We start from the raw sequence: 16,235 nt of genomic DNA on the forward strand, positions 1-16,235 counted from the left end.
TTTTCTTCTATTTATAACAACAAAACAAAACAAACTACTGACTCTCTTTGGTCCCACCACAAAATTACAGTTTGTAACAATTATTGCAACTTTTTTTTTTTTTTTTTGGAGTTCAATTGGAAGTGTCCTTTTCATGGTAAAGGGATAAATTGCCACTTGCAATTGGCAGTAAGATTTCTTTATATTAATTAAAGTTGATTTAAACAATCCATCTTTATTGTGTCCCTTTCAAGTTTCAATTTAGTGTTTCTTTTTTAAATTTCAATTTACCTGCAGTTGAATTAAGTTTTGTCATTAAATATAAAAATTTCAGAAAAATACAATTAAGAACTTATATCGTAAAAAGGAAAAAAGATTTGATATACCCCTTGAATTTTGTCATTTAAAATTGATATACTCCTCGTTATAAAATAATTCATATATATCTCCACCGTTATAAAAATAATCACATATACTCTACCGTTATAAAGAGTTATCTAACAAAAATAAAAAAAATGATTTTTTTGATTTTTAATTTAAGAAAATTTCATATAGTGGTATATATATGATCCTTTTCACACATGATTTTTTTAATTATTTTGATTATCATTATTTGAATTTCTTATTCTTATTTTATTTTATTTTCTTTCATTCTTTAGTGTAAAAATATTAGAAATAAAAGAAAAAGAAGTGTGAATAGAAAAAGCAAAAAAAGTTGAAATTAATTTTTTTCAGATATGTTGTAATTTATTTTCCGTATACGTAAAAAATTGGGACTTATATGATAAATTTTACAAGAAAGTTAGTGAAAAATAAATTTGATCATCAAAATAATAAATTCAAATTAGTCATTGAATCAAAAAAAGCTAAAAACAATATGTATGAGAAGGATCAAATATACCCCTACAATCTTTAAATAAAAAATTTTAAAATAAATTTAAATAATTTTTTTCACTTCCGTTAGAGAAAAATGGTATATGCGAGTCACTTGTGAAACAATAGAGGTATATATGAGCCACTTTGATAACAAGTGATCTATCATACCTAAATGACAAAATTGAGGGGTATATCAGACCCTTTCCTCTTGTAAAAATAAAGCACAAAACTTACATTACAACTCAATTCGGTATACAATAATATACATCAGATATACAACATACAAAACTTTCATATATTTGTTTTACAAAAATATTTAAAAACTCGATATACAATATTATACAATCAATATAAAAAAAATACAAAATTGTAAGAGATATTTATACACCCATATACAATAATATATAATTTTAAACACATTTATCAAAAAATTGACTTCATCTTATTCCTTGAATTCAAGCACCATATACCAAATCATCCAAAAAAAAGAAATTAGATTTAAGCTCCTCAAAACTATATCAAATCATCCAAAATTTCAAATTTAGGCTCCTTAATACTTAATTGATCTTTGGTATCAATACCCACCCAAAACATAATTTATTTGCTAAAATTAAATTTTCAAACTTTGAATCTTCGAGCTTCAAGAATGACTAAGCATCGATTCTCTGTTGCATTTGTGAAAAAAAAAATGAGAATTTGTTTCTAGCAATGATAGTGTTTCAATATGAACAAAGTGAAAATAAATGTATTTGATAAGTCGATTGAGATGAAAATGAAAGGTGAATTATTCAGGTAATTTTTGGAACAGAACTTCAGTTCTGTTGAAAGTGGGATAGTTAAGTCTATCTGATTTTTTACGGTAGAAGATAACAGAAATAAAATGTCTTTGACGTGATTTGTGAAAAAAAAATTAATAAAAAATTGTTATTAGTAATGGTGTAGTTACATTATGGAGGAAAGAATGAAATTGGGCCAACTAAGATAAGCATTGAAAATCATTACTAAATTATGTAAAGTAACTGAGCTGCATTAGTATGTAAATATCTCTATTAAATAAGTAAACAATCACCAAACTAAACTAGAGAATTTGCAAAAGATTTAAAGATAATTTGGCAAAGCCTATTTGGACGGTAGAATATGGAGAGAGGGAGTCGTGCCCATTTTCTATTTGGGCACCAACATGAACATAAGAAATAAATGTCACATATATTATAATGTACATTGCTATTTTATATAATTCTTTTTCATTATGTACAATGTTTTATTGATTGACGTGATACACACATACAATGCACGTATGATTGATTTTGGTTATTCTAAAAACAGTTGTATATAATCTAGACAAATAATATGAAAGGTGAAAATTGGTTAGTATTTCACATAATCAATGTGAAATACTAAAACTCATTTTTCTTACTTACATCAAGGAAGTCATATTCCTCATTTTAAGAGTTTTTTTTTCCTAAAGAAGGGTTTTCAAAGAAACTTAAAATATGAGAAAATAAAAAAATACACCATATGTTACCTACAAATAGAAAAGCGTTTTTTCAGTTCTCCAAAGAAAATAAAACCCTATATATGTGTTGTCAAGTCCAAAACCATACTACATAGATGAAGAACAAAATGGTTATGGAAGCCTAAATAGTCATATACATATTGAGCAAGAGGCTCTTACTGTCACTTGTGCTTTACTTTGTCTAAGCTAATATTATAGTTCATCTGTATCTTGGTCTCAAGAACCAAAGAGAGACCAAGTAAATACTATATAAAAAGTCCCATGGCTTTTGTTTTGCGATCACCTTCTGACACATCCCCATCTCCACCTAATTTAAATGAATCTCCTTGAATGATTATCAAAGAACGTGATGCAGTGAATGAGGCTATTTCTTTCGATCGGGTTCGAGCTCGGGTATGTAAAAATTCTTCCTTAACCAGAGGTCTCGAGTTCGAGCCTTGGGTATGAAAAATCCTTGGTTGGGAGAACTTTCCCCTGAAAGAGGTTCTACGCGGCGCGAATCCGAAATATTTGAGTTTCAATATGAGTATCGGACACCGGATGAAAAACAAAATAAAAAAAATCTCTCTGAATGTGAATCCAGTAGATGCATTCAATGTTAGTAAACTGTATTGGAAAATATTAAACAGTAACAATAACTTCTGAAAGTAATAAAAGACAGAATCTAAAAATAATAACAGTATATAAAAAATTATTGTAAGAACAAAATCGATCCCACTGAATACACAGAGTGTCCTTAAGGAAATTATTCCCCTCAAAGTATTCGAGGTTTTGACATCTTTCCTCCCATGATAGAACGATTTACTCACCAAAGTAGAGGTACTGCAAATTTTTGGTGACTGCGAACCACTCGAAGGTTGTATATCACACGATTTTAGGAAGTGCAGAAATAAGAAGAAGATGATGTTATTTCAGAAATTTCGTATGGAACATTCTGAGGATTAAGAGACATATATAGACTATTTGCACCTTTTAAGAAAAGGCACATGTTGGAAAAAGATTTGTCTGTTGAGAAAATATTTGCAACTTTTCGGACAAGGTTGCAACCTTTCAAAAATCTGTTGGAAAAACGGAGGGAAATATTTTTTTTTAAAATTAATTAGAGAAAGAAACGGGTCGCGGGTCACGGGTTAGGATTTTTTCACTTAATTAATTAATTAAATAAATAATATTAATTAATTAAAATTTAAAGGAAATTTGGTCTAAAAAGATTATCAATCAATCATATCAATTGATCAAATCCAAATTCGAAGCCGAAGTCGAAGCCGAAGCCGAAGCCGTGGCCGTAGCCGTAGCCAAAGCCGAGCCGAGCGACGACGATGACGGCGCGAGGGGAGACCCTCTTCTTGACCCTTTAGCAACATGAATGAGTGCTTCTACTTTTAAGTAGGAAACTTTTTATTTCCACCACCTATGTGGGACCAAAGATTATTTCATAAAGCAAGAGAGAATAGATTATTTTTTCCTTCACTTCTTTTCCCTCAATTTCCCATTCAAACTATCTATTAAACCCAACAATCCCCCACATGAATGGGGAATGTCTACAAGATAAAAGAATACACGGATAAGTGTGTGATATACAAGCGAAGATTAATTGCATCTGGATAAGTAGGTTTCCCTTTGAACTTTCCATAGTGAACTTATATAGGATATACTCGATCAATCGGTAGATGTGATATCTTTGAACCGTCGAAATTTGTTGTATAACTAGACAACATAAGTCACACAATTAATCATCAACCATCTATGGTTCTCACGGTTGTGTTCGTTTTAGCCATGAACACCGCCTGGTTTCGTGAATGCATAGAGAATGGGCTTTTACCGTCATTTCCCTTGAAGCGGTTTATACTTCATATTCACATAGGTGATTTCTAAACGTGTAGTCCTATAGACACACTATCTAGTCATTTTCCGCCAGACTTATATAATCATTAAAAATCTTTCATGCTTTATTAACTCATTAAAAAGCCTTAAAGTTTTATCCTTTGTTTCTGAACATTGTCATTATCACGAGAATGGGTTGAGTTATTTGACAATGTTGAACCGCCAATCATAACTTTATTTGATCTCTTTGAACTTAGTTCTTGGGATCTCCAGTCTACTAGGTAGAGTTACCGCCATGATAACTTGTCCTAGGCCTTAACCTCATTCCCCTCGATGATCTTTCAACAGCCTCTCTAGAAAGGCCTTTTGTTAGTGGATCCGATACGTTATCTCTTGACTTTATGTAGTCAATAGTGATAACACCACTAGAGAGTAGTTGTCTAACAGTATTGTGTCGTCGTCGAATGTGACGCAATTTTCCATTATACATAATGCTTCCTGCCCTCCCTATTGCCGCTTGGCTATCATAATGTATACATATGGGTGCCAAAGGTTTGGGCCAAAATGGAATATCTTTCAAAAAATTTCGGAGCCTTTCAGCTTCTTCACCAATCTTGTCTAAAGCTATAAATTCAGACTCCATTGTAGAGCGGGCGATGCATATCTGTTTTGATGATTTCCAAGACACTGCTCCTTCACCAACGGTGAAAACATATCCACTTGTGGATTTAACTTCAGATGATCCGGTGATCCAGTTTGCATCACTATATCCCTCAATTACTGCGGGATATTTATTATAATGCAAAGCATAGTTTTGGGTGTGTTTCAAATACCTCAAGACTCGTTTCATTGCCATCCAATGAGTTTGATTGGGATTATTCGTGAATTGACTCAACTTGCTAATAGCACATGCTATATCTGGTCGTGTATAATTCATAATATACATCAAACTTCCCAAAATTCGTGCATAGTCCAATTGTGAGTCACTTTTACCTTCATTCTTTTAAAGTGCAAAACTTACATCAATTGGAGTTTTTGCAACATTAAAATTTAAATACTTGAACTTATCAAAAATGGTTTCAATATAATGAGACTGTGATAATGCTAGACCTTGTGGAGTTTTATGGATCCTAATTTCTAAGATCAAGTCAGTAACCCCTAAGTCTTTCATGTAAAATTTGCTAGCAAGCATACGTTTCGTAGCATTTACATCGGCAATGTCTTTACTCATTATCAACATGTCATCAACGTATAAACAAACAATGACTTCATGATTTGGAGTATTTTTAATGTAAACACATTTGTCACACTCATTAATCTAAAATTCATTTGCCAACATTATTTGGTCAAATTTCGCATGCCATTGTTTAGGTGCTTGTTTAAGTCCATAAAGTGACTTAACAAGTTTGCACACTTTTCTTTCTTTACCTAGAACTACGAAACCCTCAGGTTGTTCCACGTAATTTTTTTCCTCCAATTCTCTATTTAAGAAAGTCATCTTAACATCCATTTGATGAATTTCAAGACCATATACAGCTGCAAGTGCCACTAACACCCGAATAGATGTTATCCTTGTTACCGGCGAACATGTGTCAAAGTAACCAAGACCTTCTTTTTATCTATAACCTTTGACCACAAGTCTTACCTTATATTTATCAATAGTGCCATCAGCTTTCATTTTCCTTTTAAATATCCATTTTGATCCTAAAGGTTTATTTCTAGGAGGAAGATCAACCAATTCCCATGTATGGTTATTCAAAATTGATTGAATCTCACTATTGATTGCCTCTTTCCAAAATGCTGAATCAGAAGAAGACATTGCAGCTTTAAATATTTGAGGCTCATTTTCAAGCAAGAATGTCACAAAATCTGGTCCAAAGGAAGTAGATATCCTTTGACGTTTGCTACGCCTTGGATCCTCTTCGGTTGGTTTACTTTCCTTTGGTTCTTCTCGTGGTCGTTTAGATCTTTCACTTGAGGACTCACATTTATTTTTATATGGATAAATATTTTCAAAGAATTCAGCATTATCTGATTCAATTACCGTATTAATAATAATTTCAGGATTGTCCGATTTGTGAACCAAAAATCGACAAGCTTTGTTGTTTGTAGCATAGCCAATAAAAACACAATCCACGGTCTTTGGTCCGATTTTTATCCTTTTGGGCAAAGGAACTTGGACCTTTGCTAAACACCCCCACACTTTGAAATATTTCAAGTTAGATTTTCTTTCTTTCCATAGTTCATATGGAATAGTTTGTGTTTTGTTGTGGGGTACTCTGTTGAGTATTCGATTAGCTGTAAGGATAACTTCCCCCCACAAGTTTTGCGGTAAACCGGAACTTATTAATAAAGCATTCATCATTTCTTTTAATGTTCGGTTTTTCCTTTCCGCAATTCCATTTGATTGTGGTGTGTAGGGGGCAGTAGTTTGATGAATAATTTCATATTTTAAACATATTTCTTCAAAAGGAGATTCGTATTCTCCACCCCTATCACTTCTAATTATTTTTATCTTTTTATTCAATTGATTTTCCACTTCGTTCTTGTATTGTTTAAATGCATCAATTGCTTCATCCTTACTATTAAGCAAATACACATAACAATATCTAGTGCAATTGTCAATAAAAATTATAAAATACTTCTTCCCACCACGAGTTGGTGTAGACTTCATATCACAAATGTCTGTGTGAATCAATTCTAAGGGACTAGAATTCCTTTCAATAGATTTATAAGGATGCTTAGCATACTTAGATTCAACACATACTTGACATTTTGATTTATTACAATCAAAGTTAGGCAATATATTTAAGTTAATCAGTTTTCGCAAGGTTTTATGATTGACATGTCCTAAACGTGAATGCCATAAATTATTTGACTCAAGTAAGTAAGAAGAAGCTTGAACTTTATTATCATCAACAACCATTATATTTAGTTTGAAAAGACCCTCAGTAAGGTAGCCTTTTCCTAGATATATTTCATTCTTACTGACAACTACTTTGTCTGAAACTAGAACACACTTGAATCCATTCTTGATAAGAAGACCGGCAGACACCAACTTCTTTCGTATTTTTGGAACATGATAAATTTTGTTCAGCGTCACCACCTTGCCGGATGTCATTTTCAGAAATACTCTTCCATATCCTTTAACCTTAGCAGTTGCAGAATTTCCCATATAGATCGTCGCATCAGGTACTGCATGGGAATAAGTAGAGAAGGCTTATCGGACTGCACACACATGCGAAGTAGCTCCCGAATCAAGCCACCATTCTTTGGGATTACCTACTAGGTTGCATTCTGATAGCATTGCACACAGATCATCGATACCTTCTTTATTTTTCACCATATTGGCTTGTCCCTTTCTCTTGTCCTTATTCAGAAGATGACAATCTGAAGCTTTGTGGACAACTTTCCCATAATTATAACAATTGTCCTTGAACTTTTTCTTGTTCTGCTCCTGATTCTTTCCAAAAGGTTGCTTCCTTTTCTTATTCTTTGGAGCAACATCTTCAACGATGTTCGCTCCCATAATTGTTGAATTTCCACGCGACTTCTTTTCTGCTGTTTTGTTATCTTCCTCAATCTTGAGACGAATCACAAGATCTTCCAACTTCATTTCCTTACGCTTGTGCTTTAGATAATTTTTGAAATCTCTCCACGAAGGAGACAACTTTTCTATCATCGCAGCCACTTGAAATGCTTCATTAACTACCATACCTTCAGCAATAAGGTCATGAAAAATAAGTTGTATTTCTTGAACTTGGGTTCCAACAGTTCTGCTATCTATCATTTTATAGTCTAGGAACTTAGCAACCACAAATTTTTTCAAGCATGCATCTTCAGTCTTGTACTTCTTCTCAAGTGCATCCCACAATTCTTTAGAAGTTTTCACAGCAATGTAGACATTGTACAAATCATCATCCAAAGCACTTAGGATGTAACCCTTACATAGAAAATCCGCCTGTGTCCATGCCTCAGTAATCATAAATTTTTCATTGGCCGTCATATCAGCAGCGGGCACAGGAGGGTCTTCGTTGATGAACTTCTGCATATCAAGAGTGGTAAGCCAAAAGAACACCCTTTGCTGCCATCCTTTGAAGTTGGCTCCAGAAAATTTTCTTAGTTTTTCTGTTGGTGGCACAGAAGTGCGGCTTGTTGCAGCAACAGTCACAGAAGTAGTAGCAGTATCACCTGTCATTTCTTTTCACTGTCAAAAATAGACAAACTGTCTTAATATTTCAGAATATCAGACCTTTTACTAAAACAACGATGAAGTTTTTATACTCTTCAAATTGTTGTACAAGTATGAACTTTAATATTCCAATGAAGTTTTTATACTCTTCAAGTCAGAATATTTATTTCATACAGAGTAGAAAACCACACAGGTTTTAGTCTCCAAAAACAGAATATAGTTTAATCAGAAAACAATAATAACAATAATTTCCTTAAGATTATTAGTAAACTGTATTGGAAAATATTAAACAGTAACAATAACTTCTGAAAGTAATAAAAGACAGAATCTAAAAATAATAACAGTATATAAAAAATTATTGTAAGAACAAAATCGAGCCCACTGAATACATAGTGTGTCCTTAAGGAAATTATTCCCCTCAAAATACCCGAGGTTTTGGAATCTTTCCTCCCATGATAGAACGATTTACTCACCAAAATAGAGGTACTGCAAATTTTTGGTGACTGTGAACCACTCGAAGGTTGTATATCACACGATTTTAGGAAGTGCAGAAATAATAAGAAGAAGATGTTATTTCAGAAATTTCGTATGGAGCATTCTGAGGATTAAGAGACATATATAGACTGTTTGCACCTCTTAAGAAAAGACATCTGTTGGGAAAAGATTTGCCTGTTGAGAAAAGGTTTGCAACTTTTCGGACAAGGTTGCAACCTTTCAAAAATCTGTTGGAAAAATGGAGGAAAATATATTTTTTTTAAATTAATCCGGGAAAGAAACGGGTCGCGGGTCACGAGTCAGGATTTTTTTACTTAATTAATTAAATAAATAATATTAATTAATTAAAATTTAAAGGAAATTTGGTCCAAAAAGTTTATCAATCAATCATATCAATTGACCAAATCCAAATCCAAAGTCGAAGCCGTAGCCGTAGCCGAAGCCGAGCCGAGCGAGCGACGACGATGACGGCGCGAGGGGAGACCCTCTTCTTGACCCTTTTGCAACATGAAGGAGTGCTTCTACTTTTAAGTAGGACACTTTTTATTTTCACCACCTATGTGAGACCAAAACTTATTTCATAAAGCAAGAGAGAACATATTATTTTTCTCTTCACTTCTTTTCCCTCAATTTCCCATTCAAACTATCTATTAAACCCAACATTCAAGATACACAAAATGAGTATCTCCTCTACAATTTACCTTAATAATAGATTAAAAAGAAAGAACAAAATCATATGAAACTTTTTCAGAAAAAATGGTTGTTGAATCAATTGTGAAATACGCTTTTGCTCACGAATTTATTGTTCTAGCTAAGACCTGACTCATACCTTCACCTATCAAAAACTTAAAGAGCTTAGAGAATCCCTTAATAAAATAGAGCTATTTACAAAAGGGTAGATATCTACATTATTAGTTTCCTCAATTATTAGGCAGAGAAGTAATAAAAAAAATGCATAAAGGGGGACAAGAAACTATATTGTGGCTATTGACTCTTTATCTCTTTTGATACGTCAAATTTATAAGTAAATATCTCAAAAAAGTCATTTACCTATGAGAAATTATGTAGCTAAATCATTAAATTTTATTTTGTATCAATTAAATTACTCAACTTAAGATTTTTCTCTTATAAAATCACTCAACCAAATTTTTCATAAAAAAATCCCACTTTAGTACCCTCAACATTTTGGATTTGAGAAACAATCCCCCTTCACATTTTGAATGTGAAAATAAACCCCTCGATGTTAAAGCAGTTGTTAGAAATGAGTTGAATTATTGTAGATATTTTTAAAAATGTTAAAAACAGCCTTCAATTAATATGAATTATTGTTTGTACATTTTAAATAATTCAAAAATTTAAGCAATAACATCGAATAAATATTAATTTCATACTTTTCCCTTTAATTTCTTTCTTTTAACATTTAAACTCTCATTTTTCTGCATGAGCTATTTTTTTTTAAGAGATTCAAATTATCTTGGTCCATTTTGTATTACTATTAGTGGAAAAAGAAAATTTTATTCCAACTATTCAATTTTGTGTAAGAAATTATTCTAGTTCTCTTTAGTTGTTTTCTTTCTTTTTTTCATTTTCAAGGAACACTTCGTTCTTTTTGTGAATGTAAACAGAGGGTGTTATATAAAACTAGTTGATAAATTTTGAACACTATAAATTGAAATGACCAAATAATCATAAGAGTAGGAATTTTTTGAGTTATGGGTTGGAAAGAAATTTATGCACAATATACCTTAACTTACTGAACCAAAATAAGTTGTAATTCTAATTTGATTTCCTCAAAAATAAAATATCATAGAAAGAAGAAGAAAGTGATTCCGACTGCATATACAGTGATTAGACTTGGATTCTGTAAGTCGCCTCGTTCCACATTGCATCACACTTGCATGTTATCAAACCCGCATAAAATTAAAGACCAACTGTGTAATAATTTCAAAAATAATAATACAATACGAAAAATTTATAATAGACTTTTATACTCTCCCGATCAAAAATGAAAAACTACCAAAAAAATATTCTATAATATTATATATAAGTGAGTAAATTTTATACCAATCCTAAAATTTTGAGATTAGAAAATAACATCTAGTTTATCTCTTGTATTATTTAATCTAAGGATTGTTCTTGACACATATTAAAAATACATGGCTTATTTCTAGCCATTGATTTAACATTGAGAGGATTTATTGTTTAGTTTAAAATGTAAAGTGTGTATTATTTTTCAAATCCAAAATAATTGGAAATAATAGAAGACTTCATTATAGATTCTCTATTTCAGGTTATTGCCTTCTATGCAATGATTGTACCAATATGAATATTCTTGTGTTCTTTTCCTTCTCTTCACCCTTATTAGGCTAAACCTACATATATACAACTTAATAGGCATATTAGTTGAAAGAGCTAGCACCTTGTAATTGTTTGCATCAACATTAAACCATAAAATCATCTATAAAAATGATTCACTTATTATTGGAAGTGATATTGTTTTTCTTATAGAGCGGTTATAAAAGTAAAATTGTTGGTTTAATAATTATTTTATTATCTACAAAGAGCATTATTCTCAGTTAAGTAAAAAGAAACTCACAGTTGAGTAGATTTAGTGTTGATGATATATTGGGTTCATCCTCAGACAAAAAACAAAAGAAATATTCATATTTTTCAGATTTTTTGTCATAGGTAAGAAGTTCATATGATTGGCAACATTAATCCATATGTAAGTCAATTTAGGAGATGTTATGAAATTAGTAATTGATAAAAAATAACCTTGAATTGAAGAACGACTTATTAGTAGCCTTGACAATATTTCAAGCGCCAACATACCCGTATTTGTAGTCGAGTTTAAGAATGAATTCCTAAGTTTTGTTCATTTTTAGAGTATTTGTGTGTTAATTTAGCTAACCAATGTGATTACACACTTTCAGGGCTAAACAAAGAGAAATGGACCTTAGGGCATCTTGATGAAAGTGGAGCTTGAAGATGAAGTTGGAAGCTAAAGTGAAGAAATTATGTTTTATGGGAACATCTCCGCGTTGCGCATGTGCTCCAGAAATGAAGGCCTGTATTTTTGATTAAACAGCTCGCAAGACAGAAGAGTCCGCACCAGGTCCGCGACGTGGACCTAGCTGATTCTAGCAGACCCATTTGATTCTAGGAGCAATTTCGCCGAGGAAAAACAAAATAAAAAACTGTGCTGTGATGAAACAAATCCGCATCGCGGACTTCAGTACAACTAATGAATCTTCATATTTTTCGAGGCTATAAATAGTACACTTGTATTTTTTATTATGCATTCAATTTTTATTCGAAGTTTTGAAGAACGGGAATGAAGAAATAACTTCTCTAGGATTACTTTTATCCTTCTATTTCATTTTAGACTACTCTTTAACGAAATTAATTACTTTTATGATTTTAATTAGGACTATGAGTGGCTAAGTTCCCCTATTCTAGGGTTTAGCCACAAGATGATGGTTTAATATTAATTACTTTGGTTGAATATGGATTTTTGTGTATAATTACTCCTATATTTCTGTTTTTACCATTTTAATGTCTAGCCAACATTAGAATGCACGTGTTGTCTACCTTGAACTCAGAAGATGGATAGGGGATAGAACATTGGAATATAGGGAATATGTTGTTCTAGGATTAACTAGGATAATTCGTGTATATGATGCCTGTGACACATATCTATACACCATATTTGGTTACTAGACAGGATGCTAGGATTAATGCATCTTTGTTGGTCATTCTTATTCCCGCTCAATGATGTAGTTAGGCTGTCAATAAAGGTAAGCAGTTAGAGGAAGGAAGACCATGATTGTAATATCAACTCTATAAATCAGTAATTAAAAGACCCATTAGATGCCAAAGTAAGGAGTATTAGGCCTGAAATCTATAAGTGCTACAACCCTGGAATTCATTCTTAATTTGATTAAACCTCAGTAAAATCATTAAATCGCTTTTAATATTATTTTCAATAGTTTAGAATTAGAAGTATCAAAACTCAACTCTTTGCAACACACACGAGTAATTTAGTTCATTGAGAAGTTAGCAAGTGCCTAATTAAAGTCCTTTGGGTTAGATAATCCAACTCTGAAAAGAGTCACTTTATTACTTGTGAGACTGCGTACACTTGTGTGTGCTTTGGTAGCAACAAGGTTTTTGCGCCATTGCTAGGGACTTTAAATTTGGCAATTGGTTCTTTTTGAAATTTCTTCATTATTTATGTTAGAGTTAACAACTTGATCCTAGCTATGATTTCTTGTAGGTATCCTTAAATAGAACACTGGAAAGGAGCAGAGAAATTGTGGAGCCGCTAGCTGAGACTGAAAGATCTCTACATCAACAAAGAAGGAGAGCAACCCCTCTATATCTAGTACCACAAATCAATTTGGAGGATAATCAAGAGGTGCCTGAAAATATGGTAGCAAAAACGTTTAGGGATGTGGCAATCCCTCAAACTACAAATGTTACTAATAGCATCCAGAAACCGCCCGCTGGAGGTAGATTCGAACTAAAGAAAAATATGATGCAACTCTTGCACACTAATGGCCAGTTCACTGGATTGCCACATGAGGGTACTCAAGTTCATTTACAAAACTTTTTGGAGATCAATGACACCTATACACCAATTGGAGTGTCACCGGACTATGTAAGACTAACCTTGTTTCCATTTTATCTGTTGGGGAAAGCAAGGAGGTAGCTGAAGATGGAGCCACCAAGCTCAATCACTCTTTGTGATGATTTAGCCAAAAGTTGCTGATTAGATTCTTTCTGCCAGGGAAGATAACAAAGCTAAGAAGTGAAATCTAGAGTTTTAAATATAAATCTGGAGAGAATTTGTACTAAGCCTAAGATAGGTTTAAATATTTACTTATTAATTGTCCTCACCATCACCAAGCTAATGAGGTGTTGGTCCATATCTTCATTGAAGGGTTGGAACCCAACACCAAAATTTTTCTTAACTCTGTTACAGGTGGATAGGCTTTGGAGAAAATTATGATATGCTCTATGCGCTGCTCAATCGCATATCTCAGGGAAACCTTGAGTGAAATGGAGGGAGCTCTAGACCCGTGGTCCAACATAAAGGCAAATATGCTTGAAGTTGATGCTGTGACAGCCTTAACAGCTCAGATTGCAGTAATGCATAATATGATGACCACGCAGTTCAACAACTTAGAATAGGCGTAGCAACAGGATCCAGTAGATGTAGTACAACAACACACAACATGGTGCGAGGTGTGTGGTAGCAGTGAGCATATGTCTGAATATTATGGAGCCAATTCGAAATCAGTAAATTTTGTGGGTAATGCACAAAGGGGTGGAGGCCAACAAAACTATGGCAATACTTACAACCCAGTTGGGGGAACTACCCAAATTTTTCTTGGGATGGAAATCAGCAAAATCAGTACCAAGGGCAAACCTAATACAGACCGCAAGAAGGAGGGGGACATCATTATAATTAGGAATGCCAGGGTAGTCAGCAAGCAGGCAATTCAGGCAATATAAGTGTGGAAGAAATGTTTAAAAAACTTATAGCTGACCATGCTAAGTTAGCTGCTAAGTTTTACCGATACCAGATAATAATCCAGAACTTAGAGAAACAGGTTGGACAGTTCACCAGTGCTCAGAACTCTTGCTAGCAAGGTGGTTTTTCAGGTAATATTGACCCAAACCCCAAACAAGTAAATGATGTGAGTACCCGAAGTGCTCGTCCATTTTTTGAGTTGGCACCTTAAAATAAATTATTGAAGGTAAAGATAAAGAAATGATTGTTAAAGCAGTCAAATCGAGCTTACCAAAAGCTGACGATGAACCAAAAGCAAAACCACATCCTCCATTTCCACAAAATTTCAAAAAGAAGGGGGAGAAGTGTTTTAAGAAGTTCATAGACATGCTGAAATAGGTACAAAAACTTACCTTTAATTGATATTTTGTAGGGTATTCCAAAAATATGCCAAGTATGTTAAAGACATTGTGGCCAACAAGAGCAAGTTGGCAGAATATGAGATAGTAGCACTCTCTAAAGAGTATAATTCTAGAATTTTGAACAAAGTCAAACTCCCAGCTAAGCAGAAAGATCCGGGAAGTTTCACAGTACAGGTAATCATTGGTAAATGCAGCAATGCTAGAGGTCTTTGTAATTTGGGTGCAAGTATCAACTTGATGCCCAGATCTATGCTTAAGAAATCAGGCTTGGGAGAACCTAAACTGATCACTATTTTATTGCAATTGGCTATTTATTCAGTGGCTAGGACAGATGGTATCATTGAGGATGTGTTGGTCCAAGTGGAGTCCCTTATTATCCCTTTGGATTTTGTTGTTCTAGATTTTGAGCCTGACCTAGAAGTCCCTTTTATCTTGGGACGCCCATTCGTAGCAACAGGAGGAGAACTAATTGATGTAGCTACAGGTTGATTGACTATGAGGGCACATGATAAGATAGAGGTATTTGATGTGTATCAAAAATTAAAATTGTCCATGATTTATGAGGTAGTTGTCTGCAATAACTGTAATCGTTGAAGAAGTGGCATCTAAGTGTGTACTAGCAAAAGACCCTTTAAAAAGAGTATTAGTGGGTCAAGATATTGAAGGTGATGCAGAAGAAAAGGAATTTTCCAGCATGTTAGACATCCTGAACGTAAGTATGTGAAAAAACATGTGGAACCATTAGACAGAGTGTTGGGTCCTTCACCCAAACCATCATTAGAGGAAGCTCCTAAATTGGAGTAAAAGCCACTTCTATTCCATCTCAGGTATGCTTTTCTTGGTATTAATAATTCTTTACTTGTAATCCTTTCTTCTTCTTTGTCTGAAGTGCAAGTCACAACAACTTTAGAGGTTCTAAAAAGGCACAAGAAGGAAATAGGATGGAAGATGGATAATTTACATGGGATTAGCCTAGCCTTGTGCATGCACAAAATCTTTATGGAAAAGAGGAATAAGCCAGTTGCATAGCCACATCGCATACTAAATCCTGTCATAAAAGATGTAATGAGAAAAGAGACAATCAAGTAGTTAAATACAGGAATTATATGCCCTATCTTAGAAAGCAAGTGGGTAAGCCCAATCTAGTGTGTGCCTAAAAAGGGTGGGATGATCGTTATAAAAAATTAAAAAATGATTTGATCCCCACCAGAACAATCACTGGATGGCGTATTTGCATAGATTATAAGAAGTTGAACGATGCCATAAGAAAAGACCAGTACCTATTCTCATTCATTGATCAGATGTTAGATATGTTGGCTGGGCAAGAGTATTATTGCTTCCTGGATGGGTATTCAGGATATAATCAGATCCCCATTGGGCGTAAGGACTAGAAAAAAACTACTTTCACATGCCCTT

At 33.4% G+C, this 16,235-nt stretch overlaps 1 long non-coding RNA gene and 1 other non-coding gene across 2 annotated transcripts; one reads left to right on the top strand and one right to left on the bottom strand.

Annotated features, from left to right (window-relative positions):
- Positions 1–11,149: 11,149 nt before the first annotated feature.
- LOC129876358 (uncharacterized) lies at positions 11,150–12,373 on the top strand. The gene is made up of 2 exons (XR_008763368.1): positions 11,150–11,570; positions 11,816–12,373. It is a non-coding gene; the product is annotated as an uncharacterized LOC129876358 (long non-coding RNA).
- Positions 12,374–13,682: 1,309 nt separating this feature from the next.
- LOC129881338 (small nucleolar RNA R71) lies at positions 13,683–13,789 on the bottom strand. Its single transcript, XR_008765563.1, has one exon. It is a non-coding gene; the product is annotated as a small nucleolar RNA R71 (small nucleolar RNA).
- Positions 13,790–16,235: the final 2,446 nt, after the last annotated feature.

This window comes from Solanum dulcamara, chromosome 2 (assembly GCF_947179165.1).
Source record: "Solanum dulcamara chromosome 2, daSolDulc1.2, whole genome shotgun sequence".
NCBI classification, from domain to species: Eukaryota; Viridiplantae; Streptophyta; class Magnoliopsida; order Solanales; family Solanaceae; genus Solanum; species Solanum dulcamara.